This window comes from Tamandua tetradactyla, chromosome 19, assembly GCF_023851605.1.
Source record: "Tamandua tetradactyla isolate mTamTet1 chromosome 19, mTamTet1.pri, whole genome shotgun sequence".
Taxonomy (NCBI): Eukaryota; Metazoa; Chordata; class Mammalia; order Pilosa; family Myrmecophagidae; genus Tamandua; species Tamandua tetradactyla.
This window is the reverse complement of record NC_135345.1, coordinates 29,582,263-29,600,420: the sequence shown is the minus strand read 5'-3', so window position 1 is coordinate 29,600,420 and position 18,158 is coordinate 29,582,263. Positions and strand designations below refer to the sequence as shown.

The following is an 18,158-nucleotide window of genomic DNA, read 5'->3' as shown; positions in this document are numbered from 1 at the left end:
GTTCCAGTCCTGGGTTCTGGTGCTCATCCACCACCATTGAGGAAAACGGCAGCAGACAGCCTGATCCTTGTCTTGTGGAGACTGTAGACTGGAGCGGATGGAGGAATCCATTGGCAACAAGTAAACTGGGAGACACAGACCCACAATAAGTCAGACTTTGGCCAATGAATGAATGTATAGGATCCTCAAAGTGTCAGATCACTCCGGTCAGATACCACCTGGGCTCCAGGAGGTAAACAGGTTCTGAGGATGACTAAGTCACCAAAAAGCACCATCTGCTGGGCAGGTTGGAAAGTGCAGGAGAATTGCAGGCTTTACAGAGGCTCTCCAGACACTCTCCAAGGGAGCTGGTCTACACCTTCTGCATGGGAACCTGGCCCTGTTTTGGCTGAAAACTACAGATGACTCAATTGTCAAAGCAGTGCCCTAAAAAAAAAAAAAACAAAAAAAAAAAAAACAGGTCTTGCTAGCTAGTGCAAACAGAGCACTCCTAGACCAGCTGCTGGCTGGGGAAGTTGAACCTCAGTCCCAGCCAAAGGTCCTTCCGCATGGAAACCTGGGAATAACAAGACACATTGTGCGAACAGGCAGGATCTCAGTCAAGGTGCAAAGAGCCCGCCCCTATCCCCAGAGTCTGGGCTTACTGCACATATGGAAAACTGTGGCCTTGACTGGATTGTTGTCTGGTTGGTTCCTAGTACGTGGCTGTGGCAGTAAGGATCTTGGTGAAAAAATGTCCCACGAGCACCATTGGCTGGGAAGCAATGGAAAGTATGGTCTCTGGCAAACTGTCTAGCTCTAAACAGATCTTCAAGTAGAGTTGCACCAACTGCATGAGGTCTGGACTTTGATTTGGTGGGAATTAGTGATAAACCAAGTGCAAATAGAAATGCTCAATGCAAATCCAAGCAAAACAAAACCTTAGAGGACTGAGGAAAATCAACTTCCAAAGCAATGCTATCAAGATAATTAAATGCCTGTAGCCACAGAAAATATAAAGAATGTAAAGAAGCAGACAGATATAGCCCAGCCAAAAGACCAGATTAAAATACTGGAGGAGACACAGACTTGGAACACCTAATGAAAGATTTTCATATAGCTCTCCTAAATAAAGTCATGGGTTGACTAATGGCATGCAGGATACCCAGAAGACACTAGAAAAACATAAAGAAGAATTGAATAAATAAAAAGAAAACTAGCAGGTATTACAGAAATGAACGATACTGTAGAACAAATTAAAAATATACTGGAAATGCACAACAGTAGATTTGAAAAGGCAGAACAAAGAATAAATGAACTACAGGACAGAGCAACTGATTTCAAATGCTCAAAAGAACAAATGGTGAAAAAAGATGAAAAACTTTGAAGTGGATCTCAGGGAAATGATTGAAAACATGGAGAGCACAAATATAAACATCATTGGTGTCCCAGAAGGAGAAGAGAAGAGTAAAGGGCTAGGAAGATTTTTTTTAGAAGATCCAAAGAAATGATAGAGGATCACTACTTTGCACCCTATATAAAAATTAACTCAAAGTGGAGCAAAGAACTAAATATAAGTACTCTAAAACTCCTAGAAGAAAATATAGGAAATCTTCTTCAAGAACTGTTGAAAGGGGGTAATGTCTTAGACCTACACCCAAAGCACATACAATGAAAAAAGAAAAAAGATAAATGAGAACTCTTCAATACTCAACACTTGTGTGCTTCAAAGTACTTTATCAAAAAGGTGAAGAAGCAGCCAATTTAATAAGAGAATACTTGGCAACTGTATTAGTTAGGGTTTTCTAGAGAAACAGAATCAACATGGAAAACTTGCAAATATAAAATTTATAAAAGTGTCTCACGTGACTGCAGGAATGCAGAGTCCAAAATCCACAGGGAAGGCTGTGAAGCCGACGACTCCGATGGATGGTCTGGATGAACTCCACAGGAGAGGCTCACCAGCCAAAGCAGGAATGGAACCTTTCTCCTCTGAATCCTCCTTAAAAGGCTTCCTGTGATTAGATTTAGCATCACTAGTTGTAGAAGACACTCCCCTTTGGCTAATTACAAATGGAATCAGCTGTGGATGCAGTGGACATGATCATAACCTAATCCTAGGAAATGTACTCATTGCAACAGACAGGCCAGCACTTGCCCAATCAGATAAACAGATACCACAACTTGGCCAAGTTGACACATGTCCCTAACCATGACAGTCCACCCCTTGTCAACCTGGCACCTATGTATATATATATCACCTTAAACCATACTTAATTTCCAAATGAAAACAAATAGGCATGCATTTTTTTTCTTTTACCTGACAATACTCAACTGTCCTGCATATAACTGGAAACACATTAAATCTCTCCAGGATAGGGTGCAAATCTTTGGGCAACATTCATTCTTAAACATGACATCTTACAACTTAAATAGTATAACATGAACAAAACAGCATTACAGTCCTCGTTTCTGTAACTGATCATGTGGTCGAAGTTCATATTTATCACTACCTTCTTCCACTACCCATTCCACTTTCCCTTTACCCTCGGTGCTACCCATGGTAGCACTTCAGCTGGCCATGGTTCTTTGCCTGGTAGGGTGACCCAAACCTTCATTCCTGAAGATTCAGAGCCATTAGTAGTCTTGCCTGGATTGTGTTGTTGCCATTTTCCATTGATTTTAATCACAGGGCATGGTGGTACTAAAAGACACCCTAGGGAATCTCCTATATTCCAAGCAAACTCTTCTTTACCTCCATTATGTAGTTGCAGTCCTACTTCCTTCTGATAGTCAGGGTCAATTACCCCAGACAATAATGTAATCCTCTTCTTGGCTTGTTGATCCAGAGGCATAAGTAGCCCAAAGTGACCAGGTGGCAATCTTAACTTCCAGTTCAGTGGTATCATTGTTGCCTCCCCTGGAGGAAGCACACCCCATTTTGGAACTAAAACCTGTAGACGAGCAGAACTCAAGGTAGCAGGGACAGGAAGCAAAAATTTTCCTAGTATATTACTAGGGGTAATAGTGAGTGGTACCACACCCATTTCCACCCCTTGGTTCCTGGACCCATGGATCCTGGCTATGGGAGAAACAGCACCATACAGCGGATGCTGATTCAGAGCATACGCAGCTTCCTGGAGAACATTATCCCAGTCGTTCAAGGTATTACCACCTAGTTGGCACTATAATTGACTTTTCAAAAGGCCATTCCACCATTCTATCAATCCAGCTGCTTCTGGATGATGGGGAACATGGTAAGACCAGAGAATTTCATGAGCATGCACCCATTCCCACACTTCATTTGCTGTGAAGTGTGTTCCTTGATCTGAAGCAATGCTATGTGGAATACCATGACGATGGATAAGGCATTCTGTAAGCCCATAGATGCTAATTTTAGCAGAAGCATTGTGTGCAAGGAAAACAAACCCATATCCAGATTATGTGTCTATTCCAGTTAGAACAAATCGCTACCCCTTCCATGAAGGGAGTGGTCCAATGTAATCAACCTGCCACCATGTAGCTGGCTGGTCACCTCGGGGAATGGTGCCATATCGGGGACTGAGTGTGGGTCTCTGCTGCTGGAAGATTGGGCACTCAGCAGTGGCTGTAACCAGGTCAGCCTTGGTGAGTGGAAGTCCATGTTGCTGAGTCCATGCATAACCTCCATCTCTACCACCATGACCACTTTGTTCATGAGCCCACTGGACAATGGCAGGAGTTGCTGGGGAAAGAGGTTGGTGGTATCCAAATAACGGGTCATCTTATCCACTTGATTATTAAAATCTTCCTCTGCTGAAGTCACCCTCTGGTGTGCATTCACATGCGACACAAATATCTTCATGTTTTTAGCCCACTCAGAAAGGTCTATCTACATACTTCTTCCCCAGACCTCTTTGTCTCCAGTTTTCCAATTGTGGTCTTTCCAAGTCCCTGACCATCCAGCCGAATCATTACCAACAGCCCATGAGTCAGTATACAAACACACCTCTGGCCAGTTTTCCTTCCAAGCAAAACCAGGTGCACTGTTCGAAGTTCTGCCCACTGGGAGGATTTTCCCTCACCACTGTCCTTCAAGGACACCCCAGAAAGGGGAGAAAGGGGTTGTAATGCTGCAGCTGTCCAATTTCGGGTGGTACCTGCATATCATGCTGAACCTTCTGTAAACCAGGCCCAAGTTTTCTCTTCCTCAGTCAGTTCACTGTAAGGAACTCCCCAAGAGGCCATAGCTCTGGTCTGGGAAAGAGAAGGTAATGTGGCAGCAGGAGTGGAAACCATGGTCATTTGTGCTACTTCTTCATGTAACTTACTTGTGCCTTCAGGACCTGCTCTGGGTCTATCTTGTATATGCCATTTCCATTTTACAATAGAGTGCTGTTGTGCATGCCCAACTTTATGGCTTGGTGGGTCAGACAACACCCAACTCATGATAGGCAACTCAGGTCTCATGGTAACTTGGTGGCCCATGGTTAAGCATTCAGTCTCTACTAAGGCCCAGTAGCAGGCCAAAAGCTGTTTCTCAAAAGGAGAGTAGTTATCTGCAGCAGATGGTAAGGCTTTGCTCCAAAACCCTAAGGTTCTGAGTGGTAATTCTCCTATAGGGGACTGCCAAAGGCTCCAGGCAGCTTCTCTATTTGCCATTGACACTTCCAGCACCATTGGATCTGCTGGATCATACGGCCCAAGTGGCAGAGCAGCTTGTACAGCAACCTGGACCTATCGCAGAGCCTCCTCTTGTTCAGGTCCCCACTCAAAATTAGCAGTTTTTCTGGTCACTCGATAAATGGGCCAGAGTAGCATACCCAAATGAGGAATACGTTGTCGCCAAAATCCAAAAAGACCAACTAGGTGTTGTGCTTCTTTTTTGGTTGTGGGAGGGGCCAGATGCAGCAATTTATCCTTCACCTTAGAAGGGATATCTCGACATGCCCAACACTACTGGACACCTAGAAATTTTACTGAGGTGGAAAGCCCCTGTATTTTTGTTGGATTTATCTCCCATCCTCTGGCACGCAAATGCCTTACCAGTAAATCTAGAGTAGTTGCCACTTCCTGCTCACTAGGTCCAATCAACATGATATCATCAATATAATGGACCAAAGTGATGTCTTGTGGGAGGCAGAAACGATCAAGGTCTCTGCAAACAAGATTATGACATAGGGCTGGAGAGTTGGTATACCCCTGAGGTAGGACAGTGAAAGTATATTGCTGACCTTGCCAGCTGAGAACAAACTGTTTCTGGTTGTCCTTACTAATAGCTATTGAGAAAAAAGCATTTGCCAGATCAATAGCTGCATACCAGGTACCAGGGGATGTATTGATGTATTGATTTGCTCAAGCAATGTTACCACATCTGGAGCAGCAGCTGCAATTGGAGTTACCTGGTTGAGCTTACAATAATCCACTGTCATTCTCCAAGACCCATCTGTTTTCTGCACAGGGCAAATAGGAGAGTTGAATGGGGATGTGGTGGAAATCACCACCCCTGCATCTTTCAAGTCCTTAAGAGTGGCAGTAATCTCTGCAATCCCTCCAGGAATATAGTATTGCTTCCGATTTACTATTTTGCTTGGTAAGGGCAGTTCTAGTGGCTTCCACTTGGCCTTTTCCACCATAATAGCCCTCACTGCATGAGTTAGAAAGCCAACATGGGGATTCTGCCAGTTGCTCAGTATGTCTATGCCAATTATACATTCCAGAACTGGGGAAATAACTATAGGATGGGTTCGGGGGCCCACTGGACCCACTGTGAGATGGGCCTGAGCTAAAATTCCATTGATCACCTGGCCTCCATAAGCCTCCACTCTGACTGGTGGTCCAGAGTGATGTGTTGGGTCCCCTGAAATTAATGTCACTTCTGAACCTGTGTCTTATAATCCCCCAAATATCTGATCATTTCCTTTTCCCCAATGCACAGTTACCCTGGTAAAAGGCTGTTGGTCTCCTTGGGGAAGACTTGGAGGAATATTAACAGTATAAATTTGTGGCAGTGTAACAGATTTCTCCCCCAAAGGGACCTGGTCTCTCCTTCATTCAAGGGGCTCTGGGTCTGTGAACTGTTTCAAGTCTGGAAATTGATTAAGGGGCCGTGACTCTGTGTTTTTGTAATTCAGGTTAGACTTCTGTTCACTTGACCTAGAACTCTTTTGTTTATACAGCTCCAACAAGAATTTAATAGACTGCCCTTCTATTGTATTTCTAGGTACCCCATGATTTACTAGCCAATGCCACAAATCTCTGCATGTCATATAATTTTGATGCCTCCTTTGAGTTTGCTGTCTATTATAATAGCCACATCTACCCTGTCTTTGGTGATTAAGTGCTGCCACCTGGCTTCTGCCAACTCAGGATCTTGTCATCCCCATTGTGTTTAAGGATTCCAGCTCAGTGACAGCAGTTCCTACAGTAATATCTGACCTACAGAGAAGTGCAACCACAAAGCTCATTAGGAATGATGGTGCTAGTCTCACATATTTATTTCTCACTGTTCTGGTAAAAGGTGCATCCTCTGGATATTCCTGGGGTGTAAGAGCAGGCTTTGCATGATAAATCCATTCTAACATTCCAATCTCTCTAAGTCTCTGGATCCCCTCATCTACATTATACCAGGGCAGTTCTGGCATTTCAACCTCAGGTAATGTTGGCCACCTTTTGATCCATGTTTCAACCAACCACCCAAACAAGCTGCTAACACCTTTTCTAACTGCTCAAGCTATAACACTGAATGCAGAATCTCTGCTTAGTGGGCCCATATCAATAAATTCAGCCTGATCCAGCCTTATGTTCCTCCCACCATTATGCCACATCCTTAAAATCCATTGTCACACATATTCCTCTGATTTCTGTCTATATAAATTGGAAAACTCACACAGTTCTTTTGGAGTAGAACATACTTCCTCATGTGTGATACTTTGTACCTTACCTTTAGGGGCCTGTTGGGAATTTGGTCTAGTTATAGGTCTGGAAGAAATGAGGGGTGGTGGGGGTGGGGTCATGAAAAGAATTAGAAATATCTTCCAAGCCATTTGCTTCAGGGCCTTCATTTGCAGTTTCATCTGGTGAAACAGGATTAATCACTCTAGGGCTAATCCCTTCAGGAGGAGGTTGGGTGGTCAACTCCTCAAGGCAGGCTGGAGGTGGGGCATCTATGTCCTCAGGGCAGACTATTATAGGGTTATATAGAGAAGACTCAGCATGGCCTAGGGTTTCAACCTCACCCCCAACATCATTATCAATCCATATGTCACCATCCCATTTTTCAGGGTCCCACTCCTTTCCAATTAATGCCCTCACTTTAATGGCAGACACCATGCAAGACTGAGATTTCAGTTTATGTTGTAAAGTTGCTACTCTAACAATAAGATTCTGAGCCTGATTTTCAGAGCTCTCAAGTCTACGGCTACAGGAAATAAGATTTTCCTTCAGGATACTCACAGAAATGTCTACATCTTTCAGACAGCACTTAAGCTTCTCGTTTGAAGTCTTAAACCCATCCCTTTCACCACTTAATGTAGCCAGTGTTTCTAACAACAACCAACCAACATCTCTATAACTCTTATTTCTACAAAACTCTGTAAAGGTGTCAGAAACATTATTCCCCAGAGTCTGGCTTCATACAAGTGAAGCATTAGGAGAATCAAATGATGACATTTTGACTATCTCCTTTGCCAACTCACTCCATGAATTGGGAGTGTCATTCTGATTATGGGAATCAGAGTCCTTAGTGTCTCTGAGTCCAGTTAGAGTGGAAAACCATTCATAAAAACCCATTTTTAAGATTCTGTTTCTTGAGAACCACTCCTGGTACCAAGATGTATTAGTTAGGGTTCTCTAGAGAAACGGAATCAACAGGGAACACTTGCAAATATAAAATTTATAAAAGTGTCTCACATGACTGCAGGAACACAGAGTCCAAAATCCACAGGGCAGGCTGTGAAGCTGATGACCCCGATGGAGGGTCTGGATGAACTCCACAGGAGAGGCTCACCAGCCGAAGCAGGAATGGAACCTGTCTCTTCTGAGTCCTCCTTAAAAGGCTCCTCTGATTAGATTTAGCATCACTAATTGTAGAAGACCCTCCCCTTTGGCTAATTACAAATGGATCAGCTGTGGATGCAGCTGACGTGATCATGACCTAATCCTAGGAAATGTCCTCATTGCAACAGACAGGCCAGCACTTGCCCAATCAGATAAACAGATACCACAACTTGGCCAAGTTGACACATGTCCCTAACCATGACAGCAACCATATATATGATAAGGGTTTGATATCCAGTGTATTAGCTAGGGTTCTCAAGAGAAACAGAATCAGCAGGAGATAGCTGTAGATATGAAACTTATAAAAGTGTCTCACATAACCATGGGAATATAGAGTCCAAGGCCTGTAGGGCAGGCCACAAGCTGGCAACTCTGATGAAGGTCCTCAATGATCCCTCAGGAGAGGGTGACTGGGCAACTGTAGGAATGTAAGGGTCGAAGGTTTGTAGGGCAAGTCACAAGTTGGGAACTCCAATGAAGGGTCTGGATGAACTGCACAGGAAAGTCTCACTGACTGAAGCAAGAAGAGTGACTGTGTCTCCTGAATCCTACTTAAAAGCCTTCCAGTGATTAGTTTAGGTATTAACCATTGCAGAAGATACTCCCTTTAACTGATTACAAATGCAATCAGCTGTCAATGCAGTCCATGTGATCATGATTTAAGTCCATGGAATGTCCTCATAGCAACAGACAGTCCAGCACTTACCCAACCAGACAACCAGGCACCACCACCTGGCCAAGTTGACACATGAACCTGACCATGACATCCAGTATATATAAATTCTACAACTCGACAATAAAAGGACAAACAATCCAATTATAAATAGGCAAAAGATATTAATAGACATTTTTCCAAAGAGTAAATACAAATGGCTAAGAAGTACACAAAATGATTTTCATCTTCATTAGCTATTAGGGAATTACAAATTGAAATCACAATGAGATATCATATCACTCCTACAAGAATGGCCAGCATTAAACAAACTGGAAACTACAAATGTTGGAGAGGATGTGGAAAAGTTGGAACACTATTCACTCCTGGTGGGAATGTATATCCACCATGGGTGGCAATTTGGCAGTTCCTCAGAAAATTAAATATTGTGTGTTGCCCTATGATGCAGAAATTCTGCTACTTGGCATATAACTATAATATCTGAAAGCAGGGATATAAACAGAAGTTTTCACACCAATATATATAGAGGCATTATTCACAATTGCCAAAAGATGTAAACAATCCAAGAGCCCATAAACAGATAAGTGGATAAAAAAGGTGGTATATTCATATGGTGGAATATTATGCAGCAGTAAGAAGGAATGGGTTTCTGAAGTATGTGTCAACATGGATGGATCTTTAAGACATAATACTGAGTGAAATAAGTGAGACACAAAAGAACAAATGTTGTATGATTTCACTAAAAAGGACTAATTTGAACATGTAAATTTAGAGTCTTAAAAATGAATTATGGGTTGCCTAGAGATTGATAGAAGCTAGAGAATGGAGAGAAGTTATGTACTCATTACAGAAATGTTAAGGTTGAATGTAAATGTTTGTATGGATAGAGGTGTTGATAGCTTATTATTGGTATTATAAATAATAGTGATATATTGTAAGTGAAATTGATAGAAAGTAGCTGTTTATAAACATGTATGTAAATAAATTCTTGCTTTTTTTTTTACATTTACAAAGATAAAAACAAAATAATGGAAGGTGTGCTGGTTTGAAACCACTGTGTATCACAGAAAAACCTTCTGATTCAATAATATTGTTTGAGATATTTTTGATTAAGTTGCTTTCATGGAGATGCTTCCCACCCAATTGTGAATGGGACATTTTGATCAGATGGTTTCCATGGAGATGTGTCTGCACCCATTTAAGGTGGGCCTTAATCTGTTTAATGGAGTCCTTTATGAGGGAACCATTTTGGAAAAAGTTCAAAGCTGACACAAACAGGGACATATGGAGGTGCAGAAAGAAAATGTCTCCAGGGAAGCTGTTTGAAACCAGAAGCCAAAGGACCAGTGGACTCCAACCGCATGACTTCCCAGCTAACAGAGTTGTTCCAGATACCATCAGTCTTTGTTGAGTCAAGGTGTCTTTCTTTGAATGTCTTAGTTTGGACATTTTTATCGCCTTAGAACTGTAAACCTGTAACTTGATAAATCTCATTTATAAAAAGCCAATCCATTTCTGGTATATTGCATTCTGGCAACATTAGTGAACTAAGACATGTATCTTCAATCAAGAATATTTTTTCATTGCCATAATTCAATCATGATTTCTCCAAATGGCTCACTAATTTTCCACCTAAAATTTTTGCTTTCATTTTGTTTTCTCTGTCTTAGTAAATAGAACCTTTCTTTACTCAGTTGCTCAAGTTAAAGGACAAGAATATGGATATTCTTATTTATTTTTCTCTATTGTTTCTCATGTCAACTTGCTACTGGGTGACACTTTTAGGCATATCTCATATTTTCCTCTTTTCTATATTGTTCAGACTCCATTTCAGGCCTACATAACTTCTTGCTGGTCCTGCAATAACTTCATAATTGATATGAATTTATTCTGACCCTTTTCTAACCTGCTCCTGGTTGCCAGGGTGGTTTTCCATTAGGGTAGATATGTCACTTGTCTACTTTAAAATACTTCTCTGGCCTCTAGATGCTTCTAGAATAAAGTAGAAACTTCTCATCTTATACTTAGGACCTTATATAATTCAAATCCAGATTTTCTTCAATGCTATTGAATACCTTGCTCAGGCCTAGGACATCTTTGTCTTCTAAATGTTCCCAGCTCTTTCATGTTCCCCTGCCTTTCTTTATTTTATATTACAAGGAATATTCTCTTCTTTCTACTACTTGAAACTTTTGTATTTTAATTCTGAAGCCCTTCCAACAACATTCTCTCTAAGGAGCTTTTACTCACTTCCACCACATGATGCAGGTCACTCCCACTGCTTTCCTTCTCTGTCCTCCTATAGCAAATTGCTGACATGACAGACACCATGATTCATTATAACTGTTGATTTCTGCTTCTTCTCACAAGACTGTGTTTTTATGTTTTCAAGTGGAGGAAAATAGAGATTTTATGTCTGGAAAGACGGAACATAGCAGACTCTGGCTAATTGTTATCCAACTATTCTCCTTTTGCTCATGGACACACAGCTAAACTCTATTTCTCAGCCCTCTTTACAATAGAGTACAGTCATGCAGCTGCATTTTGGCTAATGTAGTATATTGTCAAAATACACAAAATCTTTTGGAGGACTATAAGGACCTAGGAGTGTGGGAAATTCACTATACTAAATGAGCATATATCTCTGGATTGCTGCTTGCAGAAGATCAGCTGAACCAGGAACATCTGTGATGAACTCTTATATGAGTAAAAATGAATCTTATTGCTTCTCTACTGATTTTGTTGCTCTTACAAAAGTTGTTCTACTCTGATTAATACATAGCTATTTCATAAGAATCTGGTGCCAAAGTTGGACTGGTAAATATGATTCATAAAACTCTCTTTACTCTGGTTTGGATATCCACTGAATTGTATAAGCACCAGTAAGCAAATACTAAATGATTTGGGCACAGATACTTACCACAGTGCTGAAAGTGGGGATGGATGGGTAGTGAAGTCGAAATAGCTTAAAGAAACTGGGTCCTTTCTTGAGCCAGTCACAAATGAGTCATAACAGATTTTGAGACAGACTTTGTTTCAAACATCATATTCCTGTGTCTCAGATAAATTTTATTTTCTGCATTATAAAAAGATTGAAGGCCTTCCCTCATCATTCTTCCAGCACAAACTAATGCTCCTCTTCCTGCTTGAGTCATACCCAGGAAGGAATGGAATAATGAAAAGAATGAGAGATTTGGACTCCAGTGGGTTTGAAAAAGGTTCTATCAACTTTTTGATTTATTACTATCAGTAACTTCTTATTATTAAGGATTTGAAGCTTCATATTTATGCTCTAAAAATAGTGATCATAATGTACGTTTAACATAGTTGTGAAAGATTTAAGTTTAAATGAGTTAATTTAAATGAGTTAATGAATTAATGTGTGTCTATAGTGATTTCTCTACATCATTTCCAGCACTTGTTACTTTCCACTTTTAAAAATAAGTCATCAAAGGGGGCTAGAAATAATACCCCATTGTGCTTTTGGTTTGCTTCTCCATAATGGAAAAATATGTTGTTTTAGCTTGCTAAAGCTGCTGAAATGCAGATACCATAAAATGGCTATCATTTAACAATAAGGATTTATTAGCTTTCAGGTTTATAGTTGTAGGGCCATGAAAATGTCCAAATCAAGATGATACGTGGACTTCTATGTTAGATAGCAAGGCACATGGCAGCATCAGTTGGCCTCTCCCTTCTCTTACAGGCTTCACTGCTTTCAACTTCTTGTTTCTGTGTCTTTATCTCTGTGTTTCTCTGAATTTTGTTCTCTTAGAAGGGACTTCAGTAAGAGATTAAGATCCATTCTGGGGACTTCCAAGAAGATGGTGGATAACTTCCAGGAAGATTGTGAAATAGGATAGGCTGAGTTCACCCTTGCTCTGTGGAACAATTAGAAAAATGACAGAAAAATAACCCTGGACAGTAGTTCCAGGGTATGAGTGACCAAAGAACGTCATTTACACTATATAAGGACATCCTGGATGAAAAAGCAGACAGATTAGAATGGAGAGAATGGGGAGAATTTGCTCAGTCATGACTTAACCTTGTGGCAAGTGGAAGCATGCAGGAGGGAATGGGTCCCAAAAGAGTACCTCCTGCCTGTCTCCATAGTTAGCTTGGTAGAAATTCCCACTGAGCTTTGCAGCTACAAGCTCCCTCAGGGAATCCAGAAGCCAGCAGACTTGATTTGCCTGTGTACATATCTTCTTGCAAGTGCACATTTCCTGCTCCCAACCCCTGAGACAGACCACTGTTGGCACCTGATTTTCTGGCAGAGACAGGGGTGTTTTCTATTTGAGAGGAAGAGGAGATGCAGAATGGAGCTTGTCTGACAATTGGTCAGTGAAAGAGACTCATTAGGTCCTACTACCACTCCTCTTCCCCTACTGAGGTCCAAAGGCTTCAGATGTGCATGGCCAGGGAGGTTTGGCCAAGGAAGTGAATCAAGCCATGCCACACTGCTAGTCATTTTGGGGTTGGCTGAGGGCAGGGGCAAGTGAAATTCTCATTCCAACAGTCCAAAGTCATTCCAAGCAGGACCCTGATGGCCAGCAGAGCCATTGGGCACACAGTGAGCCCCAAGCAGATTCTCTGCTGTGATGCACACTGCCCCCTCACCAGCCTGAGAGTTGGTGGCTTTGAGCCTGCACTGAGATCAACTGCCATGGCCAGAATTCCATTATGTCTCCATCCTGCTCAATTAGCTGCAGTCAGGGAGAGTGGGCCTAAGGGAACGAGGTGGGCCAAGAACATCATCTCCTGGGAAGACATGGAATGTGCAATCTGACAAACTGCTTATCTGCCTAGCTTTCAACAGATCTTCAAGTAGAAGAGATCTAGGCCTTGTTTTTCTGGGGATTTACTGACAAACCAAGAGCAAGGGAAACCTTCAATGCAAACCCAAGCAAAAACAAAACCTTAGATGAGTGAAGAAAATCGACCTTCAAAGTAATCTATCAAGATAATCAAATGTCTCAAAGCCAACAGAAAATTGTAAAGCACATGAAGATGGAGGCAGATATGGTCCAGTCATTTGACCAAACTAAAGCACCAGAAGAAACACAGAATTCAGAAAAACTAATCAAAGATGTCCATACAAATCCCTTAAATAAATTTAATGCATGGGATAATGACATAAAGTATGTCAAGAAGATCCTAGAGGAGCATAAAGAAGAATTTGAAAGAATAAATAAAAAAAATGGATCTCACCAAGATGAAAGTTACTGTAGACAAAATTAAAATTATACTAGAGACACACCACAGCAGATTTGAAGAGGCAGAAGAAAAAAATAAGTGAACCAGAGGACAGGAGAACTGAATTCAAACATACAAAAGAACAAATGGCAAATATGATGGAAAAAAATTAATTGAATCTCAGAAAATGAAGGACAACAGAAGCACACAAACAAGAATCATTGCCATCCCTGAAGAAAATTAGAAGGGAAAGGGCTAGGAAGTTTAGTTGAGGAGATAATGGGGGGAAACTTCCCAACTCTTATAGAATACATAATATGTAAATCAAAGAAGCCCAAGGAACCCAAAAGAATGAATCCAAATAGACACACCCCCAAGACAGATTACTCAGGCATTCAAATGCTGCAGAGAAGCAGAAAGTACTAAAGCAGCAAGAGAAAAGTGATTCACCACATACAAAGGGAGCCATATGCAGCTAAGTCTGGACTATTCAATAGGAACTGTGGAGGTGAATAGGTAATGATGGTATTTAAGATTCTGAAAGAGAAAGATTTCTGTCCAAGAATTCTTTATCCAGCAGAATTGTTCTTCAAAAGTGAGTGAAAGACTAAAATTTTAGCAGGTAGGCAAATGTTGAAGGATTTGTTAACAAGAGACCTGCCCTGCAAGAAATACTAACTGAAAAAAATGTTAACTGAAAAAAAAAATACAGGAATGGGAGGTCTGGAGGGGAACTCAGAACTGATAAGTATTAGTAAGGGTAATAATAATGCTGAGTGAAATATATCAGACACAAAAGGACGGATACTGTGGGACTTTGCTAATTGGACCCTGGTAAAGGTAAACTAAAAGTCTTATAATGTAGAATATAAGGGGCCTAGAGATTCACAAAAACTAGATATAGGTTAATGGTTAGCTAATGTGGTTGAACTTAAATGTAAGTAATGAAAAGAAGTGAAGACAATTCATAAGTGGGTCTATAAGTAATGTTGCCATGTTGAAGGTGAGCATGAGTGAAATGGGTTGTACAGAGCCATGTATCCCACCAATTAATGCTCAGACATAACTAAGTTCTCTCATGAATTTGTTCAAAGGTATGAATCTTGTGCAAAGAGTAAATAATAGAGGGGTATAGGGAGAAAACTACTATTGCAGGGTATGGATTATATTTAATAAGAAGACATCAATGGTACCACAGCAATACGAGGGATAAATATTTGGGGGTGGGGAGAAAAACAAAAGTTAAGAAGATATTGAATTTTCTATTTGGTGAGGTTGTGTTTATCAATTAAGTTAAATGTAAGGGAATGGACAGCAGTCAAGACAGTTCATCAGAGTGCCTATAAGTAATATTGCCAAAATGGGTTGTATAGAGTCATGTATCCCATTGATTAATGCTACAAATATAAATAACTTCTTGCATGAACTACTTCAAAAGTATGTATCTTGTACAAAGAATAAATAATAGAGGGGAATAAGGGGAAAACTACTATTGTGGGCTATCATCTATATTTACGGTAAGACATCACACCTACCAACAACATTAAGAGTAAACAATTAGGGGTAAGGGAGAAGAGTTAAGGGAAGTTTTAGATTTTCTCTTTGGTGAGGATGTGTTTACCATTTATTTTTCTCTTTAGAGCAATGAAAAGTGCCTACAATTGAAAATGTTGATGATTGTACAACTAAGTGAGGATACTGTAAAACCATGTGTTTATTTTGAACATCATATGGTTCCCAATGGATGGAAGTGGCTGAAGGGTGCAATGACTGAAAAGTAGAAAGGTGAACTGTGGTGCATACATATGATGGAATATTGTGCAGCTACAGAAAGAAAGTCATGAGACAGGTAATGTTACAATGTATTTCAAAATTTACTGATTTTTTTAAATATATGTTATATTTCACGTTTAAAAAAGTCCACTTGGGTCATTTTTCAACCGTAATAACCTAATCAAAAGTCTTGTCCACAAGAGGTTCACATTCATGTGATGGATTAACTTTAAGAACATGATCTTTCAGAGTCCACAAAGTTTCAAACTACCACAAAATGTTGAGAACCTTTGCATGTGATCATTGAACATTTGTGTATCTTCTTCTTTAGGAAAATGTCTATTCAAATTTATTGCCCTATTTTGGATGAGTCATTTGTCTTGTGTAGTTAAGTTTCAGGAATATATATATATATATATATATATATATATATATATATATATTCTTAAAATTAGGCCTTTTTAGATATATGGCTTCCAAATATTTCCTCCCACTCTGTAGGTTTCCTTTTTATTTTCTTAATAACACCGTTTGATTTGCAAAAGTTTATAATTTCTACAAAGCCCCATTTATCTATTTTTTTCTTTTGATGCTCATGGTTTTGGTGTACAATCTAAGAAAGTGTTGCTTAATACAAAGTCCTGAAGATGCTTTCCTATGTTTTCTTTAATGATTTATATAGTTTTAGCTCTCATATTAGATCTTTGATCCATTTTGAGTTCATTTTTTTTTTTTATGATGTGAGGTAGGGGTCTACCTTCATTCTGTTACAAGTGGGTAACCAATTTTCCCAGCTCCATTTATTGAAGAGACTATAATTTCCCAATTGCGTGATCTTGACAGATTTGTCAAAAATCATTTGAACATAGAGTGAGAATTTATTTACAAATTCCTGATTCCATTCCTTTCATCTGTATTTCTATCCTTGTGCCAATACCATGCTGTTTCGATGACTGTGACTTCTTATGAGTTTTAAATACAAGAAGTGTGGGTCTTTCACCTTCATTTTTTTTTCAAGGTAATTTTGGCTATTCAAAGCCCCTTACCCATCCATATGTATATGATGATTGCCTTTTCCATTTCTGCATAAAAGGCTATTGTGATTTTGATTGGGATTATATTTAATCTGTAAATCATTTTAGGTGGAATTGAACTCTTAATATTTAATCTTCTAATATATGAAAACAGAATGTCCTTCCATTTGTTTAGGTCTTCTTCAATTTCTTTCAGCAATGTTTTGAGAGTTTCCTTTGTACAATCTGATATACCCTTGATTCATTTTGTTCTAGATGTTCAATTCTCTTAGTTGCAATGGAAAATGGGATATTTCTCTTGATTCTTTTTCAGAGCATTCATTATTAGTGTATAGAAATATTCTAATCTTTACATTTTCATCTTGAGATCTGAGACTTGCTAAATTAATTAATTGGCTGATAGTTCTCTTGCAGTAATTTAAGGGCTTTCTACACATATAGTAGCATGTCATCTACAAAAAACAACAGCAACAACAAACTAATATTTGTTTTCCCTAGTTTGGATGTCTTTTATTTTATTTTATGTTATTTTATTTTATGTTATGTTATTTTATTTTATTTTATTTTATTTTATTTTATTTTATTTTATTTTTGTTGCCTAATTGTTCTGCCTAAAACTTCCATTACAATGTTGAATAATAGTAGTAATAGTAGGCATTCTTTTCTTGTGCTTGATCTTCAGAGTAAAGCTTTCAATATTTCACTATTCAGTTTTATGTTAGTTGTGGATTTTTTGTATATACCCTTGATCATGTTGGGGATGTCTACTTCTAATACTAGATGTTCTGAGTGTATCTATTTAAGGGCGCTGGGTTTTGTCAAATGCCTTTTCTTTGTCAATTTAGATGATTATGTGTGTTTCCCCTTATTTCTATTAATATGGGCTAATACATTAATTGATTTTCCTATGTGAAACTACCTTGCATTCCTAGACTAAATTCATTTTCATTTTGATATGTAATTATCTTAATGTGTGTTGGATTTGGTATGCGATTATTTTGTTAAGGATTTTTACATCTACAACATTTACATTTATAACATTTATAAGTGTTATTGGATTGTAATTTTCTTATTTTGTGATATTTTAATCTTGATTTGAGAGTAGGGTGATGTTGGCCTCATAGAATGAATTAGGAAGTGATCACTCCTCTTCAATTTTTTTAAAAGTTTCAGCAGGATTGGTTTTAATTGTTCTTGGAATGTTTGGGAAAACTCACCAATGAAGCGGCATAGTCCAGAATATTACTTCGCTGGCTCATCTTTGCTTACTGATTTAATCTCCTTTCTTATTATTGGTATAATAATAAGAGATCTATTTCTCTTTAGCCATTGTAGGCAATTTGCATGTTTCTAGGAATTTGCCAATTCAATCTAGTTTTAAGTTCTTAGCATACAGTTGCTCATAATATAATCATTCTTATTTCAATGAGATAAATAGTAATAACCCCCTTTCATTTGAGATTTTA

The 18,158-nt window shown here is 39.3% G+C and overlaps 1 long non-coding RNA gene across 1 annotated transcript in view; it reads right to left on the bottom strand.

The window, feature by feature from the left end:
- Positions 1-18,158, bottom strand: part of LOC143663543 (uncharacterized) — a 140,690-nt gene that overhangs the window by 54,383 nt on the left and 68,149 nt on the right. The window lies entirely within an intron of this gene.